Source organism: Ambystoma mexicanum, chromosome 3p (genome assembly GCF_040938575.1).
Source record: "Ambystoma mexicanum isolate Mex_15411 chromosome 3p, UKY_AmexF1_1, whole genome shotgun sequence".
NCBI lineage: Eukaryota > Metazoa > Chordata > Amphibia > Caudata > Ambystomatidae > Ambystoma > Ambystoma mexicanum.
In genome coordinates, this window is record NC_090925.1 from 788,564,476 (window position 1) to 788,573,766 (window position 9,291).

The window sequence follows — 9,291 nt, forward strand, 5'->3', positions numbered from 1 at the left end:
CGATTCCCCAAAGTGCTAGGTGCCATCGACTGCACCCATGTGGCTCTACGTCCCCCCAGGGCATCAGAGCACATCTATAGGAACCGCAAGCACTGGCATTCCATCAACGTGCAGGTAGTATGTAATGCCAAGGGAATCATCACCTCAGTATATGCCAACTATCCCGGGTCCACCCACGACAGCTTCATTTACTGAATGGCCACCCTAAGCCGGGACCTAGAAGCTGGGCGGCATGGCGATACATGGCTGCTTGGTGAGTATGAATGCCACTGCACATGCATGCATGTCAGATACTGAGCAAGGTCACAACCCCACCAATGATACCAAACACCACCTCCACAGGGGACAGTGCCTACCCTCTCAGCCCCCACATGATGACGCCAATTCGGAACCCCACCATGCCACCCGAGGTAAGATATAACACAGCCCACATTACAACCCGGGGCATAGTGGAGCGCACATTCGGAGTGCTAAAGTCACGCTTTCGCTCCCTTGACCGTTCTGGCGGGCAGCTGTTATACGCTCCCCCAGTAGTGTGCAGGATCATAGTGGCAGCATGTGTCCTGCACAATGTTGCAACACGCCGGGGCCTGGCCGTGGACATGGTGGTGGCCCCACATCCCCAACCACATGCACAGCCGCTGCGCATGGGAGGGGAAAGGGCACGGGGGGAGGCAGCCCGTACACAGCTAGTGGCTAATTACTTCACATAGAAATCACACCCCTGTGGAGTGCACACTGCCCTGGCACATTCCATCTGACAATCAACGATGACTCAACCTGACACTGATCCTGAATTTCTGGAGAATCAACTGTGAAAACCATATCAGCCTGAGATTGTTCACCTGGAAGTGTTACAATGTGTGCATCCCTACCCACACAGACACCACCAAGGCAGTTTTGTGAAGAAACACATTCAAGCAGCTAAAATGAATACCCACTTGCAAAATGCAACAAGAGGACAGTGTCATGTCAGCCAACCCATCCCCAGCACCGCCACACGACACACCGTGCCATGTCATGCTATTTGCAGGTAAACAAAGTAATCCCCACAACATGACACAAGTGTCACAATGTACAGTGTCCCTAATTGAAACTTGCAACACCTGAAATGCTCACAGTAATGCAGGACCAACAACAAACTTGAGCAGGTACTACCATTAACATGACATCACAAATGTAATAAATTAGTAGTCTCACCACCTGGAAATGCCTGCACTCCCACCACTTCCAACTGTACAGTGTTGACGCCATATAGAGTTATAGGTGCACTGCTGCCAACATGGACCCCATCTCCAAACTAGAGGGCCTTGTGTAGACATGAGGAAGGGACCTGCAAATTGGGAGGTAGACACAGATGATGAGTTACACATCAATGCAACATGCAGTGTACAACACAACAGCAATATGCACTAGGAATGTATACACAGTATTGACTAGACTACCCACACATGTAGTGGGAGTCCAATGTCACCATGTACGTCAATGTCACTTGGGCACACCCTTTGCAAGCCCATGGAAACGGGAAGCAGGAGGGGTGTGTGTGACTCAAACCCAAGCATCTGAACCAAATACATGACAAGCCTGCATGTGCCCAGCCACAATGCAGCGTATGCCCACAGGAACCACGGAAGGCAACAAATTGTCCCAAAAAAATTGGGAAAAATAAAAATAAAAATAAAAATAAAACAAAATCAAAAATGGCCATTGATGGGCCCAGGGGGGGGTTGGGGAGGCCACCCAGGAGGTCTGAGGACAGGGTGCACACCAAAACCCACCTGTGTGGATCCTGGGAAAAAAAAACACCTCCATGGGCTCATGGCCCACACGGCTACCCTATTGTGGGAGTATCACTGCTGTCGCTATTATCACCCTGTGCAGCTGCATCCGGAGGTGGTTGCACTATGGGAGGCAGCCCACGCAAGGCCCTAGTCTGCTCCTCCATGGCTGCAAGCATGCGGGTGTGGTAGTTCTCGTTCTGGAGGATGAGTGTGCGGGGGTCCCCATGCAACAACTCACGGGATGCCCGGACCTCCGCCCTCGTTGCCTGCAACTCAGCTGAGAGCGTACGGGTGAGACGCTCCAGCTGCTGTTCTGTCCTTTGGTGTGTTGAAGCCTCAAGCTCAACAAGAGTCGTCCTGAGGTGAAGGAGCTCCTGCTCAGGGCTTCCCTGTGGCCCTGGGACTCTATGGAGATGGCCTCCTGCAGAGTCGCCAGTGCCGCCCGCCTGTCCCTGTTGGACGCCAACATGTCCTCCCTGTTTGACTGGCAGATGGAGTCGGTTGCCTGCTGTAGTCGCTCCATCAGCCTTTCAGGGGGGACAATGGAAGTGGCCACCCTATCCATGGTCTGAGCCATCATCTCGGATGATGCTGCCTGTTGGGTTGCCATAACGTAAATGGATTGCTCCCATGCGGTATTGCCAGGTGGCGTACGGCCACCACGTCGGCGGGCACCACACCTGTCTGGGGCAAGGCGAACTGCGCCTTGCTGTGCCGGCACTGCCTGAGGCTGCAGGACTGCATTCCCCCTCTGATCTGCTGGCCCAGGAACAGGATCAGATGTCGCGGAGTGTGACCCTGCATCCGTAACCACCAAAGGCGTAGCTGCCAACACTGACATCCCCATTGAGGGTTCTGACCCTGGTGCAGATGGGTGGGACAGAACAGAATCCCTCCCTGGAACACTCACCTGCGACGGCACGTAGGTCTCATCCGAATCAACACCTGAGTACAGCTTGGGGGAGGTGCAGCCAGAGACACCCCTTGAGAGCACAACCTGCAGCACTTGTGGGTTTTCACCCACCACCACACCACGTCCCTCACTGGTGGTTGGTCGGCCCTCAGACCCCTCCTGGGTCTGCACCATCTCCACAACCCCAGCAGTATCAGGTGCGTCTTCCCCTGCAAAGACATCAAAACAAAGAAATGGAAACAGGCATTAGCACCATGGCACACAATGAGGACTGAGAAGCAAGAGAACCAGTACTTGATTGACACATGTCCCACATGACTAAAACCCTCCCATGCATGCACCCTCACTGCATATGAAGGGCAGGCAAATGGCACACACTGATGACACCAAGATGGAAGATGAACACATTTTCTGCATGCTGCCTGGCAGTGGCATCACACATTGGCCTGTGATTGCAAGGTGAAACACACATGCCATCACACAGATGGCATGTACCATTGCTATTGAGTGAAGATGGAGAGGAGGGCAGCACCTATTCATTCAGTCCAGTTCCCGCATGTAATAGCTTTTCTAATTCAAACAGGTCAGATTTTTCACCTTTAGCTGCCAGTCCAAAATGGTCCAATTGCACAGGGACATGTGTGAACAAATGATATCCAGGTAACAAAGTCACTCCACTTTACCATAGCCATGTCAGACATGTGACTAGAGGACTGAGAAATGCCTAGTAAAAGTGGTGGAATGCAAACAATCTGCCTGAATGAACAGAGAAAAATAAGCAACAATGTTGTGGGAAGGTGACACTTCAAGGGCAACTGGCGTGCTGTTGGGCTAGATGTCTACTGTTGGCAGAAGGGATACTGCTATGGCCAAATGCAGCTGCGCAGGATGTATTGCATGAAGCACATGGCTGACCTATACGACTCAGGCGCACACACTCTCACCTGGCACACAAACAGAAGCCCTCACACACACACCATGCACATGGATGACACACACATGCATGTGCACTCACCAGACAATGCCTCGTAATCAGGCAGATCTCCCACGCCTTGGATCTGTTCCTCCGTGACGTAGGTACCAGCGACTGACTCATGTGGAGTGAGTTCCATGTCCACTACTGGAGACCCACCTCCAGTCACTAGAGTTGCGGCATGACTTGAGGCCAGCTTATTCTTTGCCCTGCGCTTTAGGTAATTCCAGCGCTTATAGCAATCATTGGCTGTGCGCCTCACGATTCCAAGGGCACTTACGATGTCCGCAATGGTCTGCCAGTGTGCCTGGCGTTGTGCAGGTGTGGTCTTGGATCCTGCAACAATGACCATCTCATTATCATGTCCGGACACATACTCGACAAGTGCATTCAGTTCGTCATCCGTGAAGGTGGGCTTCCTCGACGGGCCAGACTGTGTAGCCGTGTCTGGGGCATCAGCCTGTGCCGGACGAGCACTCTTCCTCTTCCGCTTGGAAGGTGGTGGTGATCCTGAGTGTCCTGCGCCGCTCTGGTCACTAGGGGCAGGAGCCCTGGTGGACTCTGTATCAGGAGTGTGGGATTGCACACTCAGCATGGGAGTTGGTGCAGGCATTGGCTCAAGTGTAATGGTGTCAGGGGGAATGTCAGCAGGATGGACTAGGACCGACACTGTCCTGGCTGGGTGTGTGAGAGCTGGGGTGGATGGAGCCGCAGCTGCCCCTGCAGCCTCTCCGCCCTGCCTACTTGGGGCAGCAGATGACCTTGCTGCCCCAGATCCACGTGGCATGATGACATCAACGTGCACCAGCGTACGTGTCATAGGCCTGCTGACCTGGAAGTCAGCCATGGAGTCAGCCAGGTCTGGTGCCACAATGGGCTGGTCCAACAAGGGCTGAGCATGGATGTGTCAGCCACATCAGCCTCAACGGGAGGGGGGGGGATTATGGGTGCCCTTGACTGGTCCTCCACACATGGGGGGACAGGCTCACCCTGCAGGTAACGACCACGTCCCCTACCGGATCCACCACGGCCACCACTTGTGGCTCTTCCACCTTTGCCACCCTTACGGAATCCTCGCCTCCCAGCCATGGCACTGATGTTAATGTGCGTATGGGAGTGGCTGTAAACTATTGTCCTGGGCAATTGGGGGTCAAAGGGGTTGGGTACCAGATGGTAATTGTACCCTAGTGCTCTAGCAAGGCTGAATGTAACCCCTGGGGAAAGATGACGGGTCACGCTACGCACAGGAGGCCCAAAAAAGGGAGATGACGTGCACGCAACCCCTCCTAGACCACGTGTGCAGAAAGAAAAACCTGCACTACGCTGTGGCACCCAGTAACACAAGAATGAACGTATGCGTGTCACACGCAGCCTAGAATGACCTCTGAAGGGGTAGGCTACACACGGGGCAAGCACAGATGTTAGATACGTGCGTGACTCACCGTCTGCCAGGTAAAAGAGCGTGAAAAAGGAGCGCGTTTGGTTGGCAACACCCCCGCCAAAAGAAGATTTGTACGCTGTCTGAGGAGACAGGACAACAGTAGAAGGGAACACTGTTTGAGGGAACAAACCCAGGTAAACCAGTAAAAGATAAAAAAAGAGAAAAAGCTGTCAGAGGTAACAGGGAGTACGAACTTGAAACGCCGTGAAGTAAATCGCGTGTGAAACGACAAGAAGTACAGAATTCACCCACTCGCTCTCCACGAAAAACACGTACGTACCTTTTATGCAGGCCCACACGTCCAGCGTCACTTACGCGGCGTGTACGCGCTAGGGCCATTTCCACCAATTACACGCTTTGTCACTTCTGCGTGTAGGGCCATTTCCACCAATTACACGCTTTGTCACTTCTGCGTGTAGGTAATTTTCACCAATTACACGCTTTGTCACTGCCGCGTGTACGCGCTAGGCCCATTCCCACCAATTACACGCTTTGACACTCGGACGTGTCTTTCATTTTTTTCACACGCAACATTTTCCAACGTGTGCCCAATTCAACGTGCACGTGACTTCATAGACGCGCATACGCTGGCGACGCGTTTACGCGCTAAGGGCCTTTCCTCGAATTACACGCAGACATGTTGGATTTTCACATGCCAAATCACTCCGTATCAAGCTGGCCACGCGTTCACACACAGAAGACCACGCTCCTGCCCAGAAGGCCAAATTACTGCCCCCCAGAGCCCTGAGCACGCTCCCACCTGCCATCTGCTGCTGCCTGACTGCCTGCTGTCCACGTGCCCTGCCATTTGCTGCCTGCACATCAGCCAGGGGTGCTGTTGCTGTGACCACCCCTGCTGGAACCGAAGACTCCCGACTGATTTTCCATCGCCCCACAGCCCAGCCCCAGGACCCAGTTGCCCACCCACTCCTGCCTCTGGGGTTGCCATGTTGGGCACTGCAACATCTGGCACCAGTGGCAACCCCCGGCCAAGGAGGCAGAGGGGCACCAGCTTCACTGCCACCGAAGTTGGTGTCCTGGTGGAGCATGTCCTGGGGCAGTATGATGCCCTCTTCGGAAGGTTGCGCGCCGACAAGGAAGGACGGACTCGGATCTGGATGGACATCGTGACTGCCATCAACGCGGAGGAGGTGGCAGTCCGCGACTACGAACGTGTCAGGAAGCGCTGGGAGGACTTCAGGACCAGGACCCTCAACAAGGCCCGGCGCCTCCTGAAGGCAGCGGATGCTAAGGGGCGCCGGGGCCACTTGTTGGAAGATCAGATGAGGGTCCTGGAACGCATATCCCCAGCACTCCACATCCAGGTCCTTGAGAAGCAGACCCGTCTGGAGTCGAGCGATAAGTGTACATGCATACTGATTGTAAGCTGTGCGTGTGGTGGTGTGCCAGGAGTGTGCAGGTTGAACATGTATTTTTATGTGGCCAAGTAGGGGGGGTGTACAAGGCCGTGAGGGTGACACATGCGAGGGGTCTCATGTGTGACACATGGATGGTGCTTGTGTGTGTGGGCTTGCATGGCACAGGATGTGGAGGAATGATTGTCAGGTGTGACATGCATGTCGATCAAAACACTGCAACAGTTGGCGGAGGTGTACACATGCATGCAAGTTTGGTGTTGTGTGTGCATGTGTAGTGTACTCCCTATGTTGCATGTGATGTGTGGATGACCTTTGCCTGCTCATGCTGTTGTATGTGAATGGATGGTGCTGGCTGTTGCATTATGGCTGTGGTATGGCTCATGTGTGCAAGTTGAAATGACATGTGTGTTGGGGATTGTGATGCCATGTCTGAGGTTTACCAAGGCCACTCATGTATAACTGTCATGTGTGTATGAGTCCATTTTACAGTGCCCTGATGCCTGTGTTTTCTTTCTCCCTGTCTGCAGCGTCAACTGATGAAGAGGGCGGAGAAGGTGCTGTGGAGCACAGCGGCAGGGGTCGCACCACCAGCCAGAGACGCAAGGCCCGGATCCCCTCCCAGGTTGTGATCTCGTCGCGGAGTGAGGAGTCCGGTGCCGCGTCCCAGGCCGCAGCTGCCGAGGGGAGGTCCAAGAGGCGGAGGTTGGAGTTGGACTCCTCGGCAGCAGAAGGGGCAGCTGGGACCCCACAGGGCTCAACGGGGGAAGATGGCACGGAGTCATCCAGGTTGGTGGGGGGTTTGGTGGAGGAGGAGGCCGTGCAAGCGACAGTGGCGGGGTCTGGAGGTGGGGATTCCACTGGTGCTAGTGGTGCAGTGCAGGATCAGGGACAGGAGGCAGCACAGGCCGCCGCGGAGGTGCCTGTGTGCAATCCTGTCCCTGCTCCTGTCACTGCATCATCTTGCACCAGCGGGGATGCCTACCTCCAGACCCGTTCTCAGGGAGAGTATTGGCTTACGACACCTGGCCTTCCACTCCCTGTGGATGTGGCTATCCTGCACCAGGTTGCGCCTGTCCAGGGTGGGATGGCGTTGCGTCAACGGGCCATGCGAGCTGACCTGCAGTCTTTTCATGATGAGTCTGCACGTCTTCTCGCATGGCTCGTTGACTGCGTTGACCCACTGGGACAGCTCACCAGGGCTGGATTCCTCCGTTTCCTGGACCTTGTTCCGACCCCCTTCTCCACAGAACCCCCTATGCCCCAGTCATCCTCCATGCCATCTTCCCACCCATGTGTCACCTGGGTGCCCTGTGGAGCTGCCTCCGACCGTGCGGCCAGGCTGGTGGACAACAGATCCCTGCCACAGTCCAGACCTGCGTTCTCGCATTCCCTTCAGCAACTTCTTTGGCCTATTTTGAGCGTGTTTCCTCCACACGCTTATTCCGGAGCTGCGTGTATCCTGTTCGCGTGCCAAGTCTCCACGCGGACGCTGTCTGCAAGCGCGGCTGTCCTGAGCTGCGTGAATCCTGTTCGCGTGCCACTTCTTCACGCGGACGCTGTCTGCAAGCGCGGCTGTCCTGAGCTGCGTGAATCCTGTTCGCGTGCCAAATCTCCACGCGGACGCTGTCTGCAAGCGCAGCTGTCCTGAGCTGCGTGAATCCTGTTCGCGTGCCAAATCTCCACGCGGACGCTGTCTGCAAGCGCAGCTGTCCTGAGCTGCGTGAATCCTGTTTGCGTGTCAAATCTCCACGTGGACGCTGTCTGCAAGCGCGGCTGTCCTGGGCTGCGTGAATCCTGTTCACGTGCCAAATCTCCACGCGGACGCTGTCTGCAAGCGCGGCTGTCCTGAGCTGCGTGTATCCTGTTCGCGTGCTAAATATCTACACGCGGACGCTGTTTTCAAGCGCGACTGGCCTGGCTGCGTGTATTCTATCCTGTGCAATCCTGCACGTGGTTTTCTGAACTATTTTGAACCTTTGGTACCTGTGACAGTTAACAGGTGAAATTCTAATTTTTGTTCATCGTGGGAAAGGAGGTATTTCATGAACTATTGGAAGGTGATTGTGCACAGTACTTTGGACGCTATCCTGTGGTGCACCAACCCGGTATCTAGCGAGAGCCTCGTGCCGTTCGAGATAAGTCTCCCTTACTAATCTTCCCTTCCTTTGTCGTTTGTTCAACTCCTGGTTTTCTTCAAGAAACTTTCGTGGATTACTTCAGTTTTTGCCATAAGGTCAGTGTCTGAATTACTGCTAATACTGTGTTATCTTAGTAATTCGATTGGGACAGTTTCTTATGATACTTTATCTATCCTAGGCATACTTCCTACACAATTCCCACACCCTTTCCAGTGATCCATCTCTCTGCCTGTTTCATCCAGTCAGAGAGTTGTATCATTTGGAAGGTCTAATTTGACCTGCCTACAATCAAGTTGTGTGAAAATAGGATCCGGAAGAGCCCTACCAAATTGTATCCTTTTTTGGTTACCGTATCCTTTTCAGTTGATACATTGGTGATTTATGACAGCAGCAGCTTGTGCAGGATGAAGCCCAGACCTGAGATGATGATCCGGTTAGCAAACAATAAAACAAAAAAAAGTGTGTGTGGTTGTTTGTGCGTGTATGAATGACTGCATGCTTGCGTGCATGCAAGGGGTTGTGTGTGCCAGTGAATGTGTGTGCTATGAATTTATGTGCATGTGGATGTCCGTGTGAGTGTATGAGTAGAGTGTATGTTGGCAGGTTGTGGTGGATGACAAATGCAGATGAATGTGCGAGTGAATGAGTTATGATGCCACTGAGGGG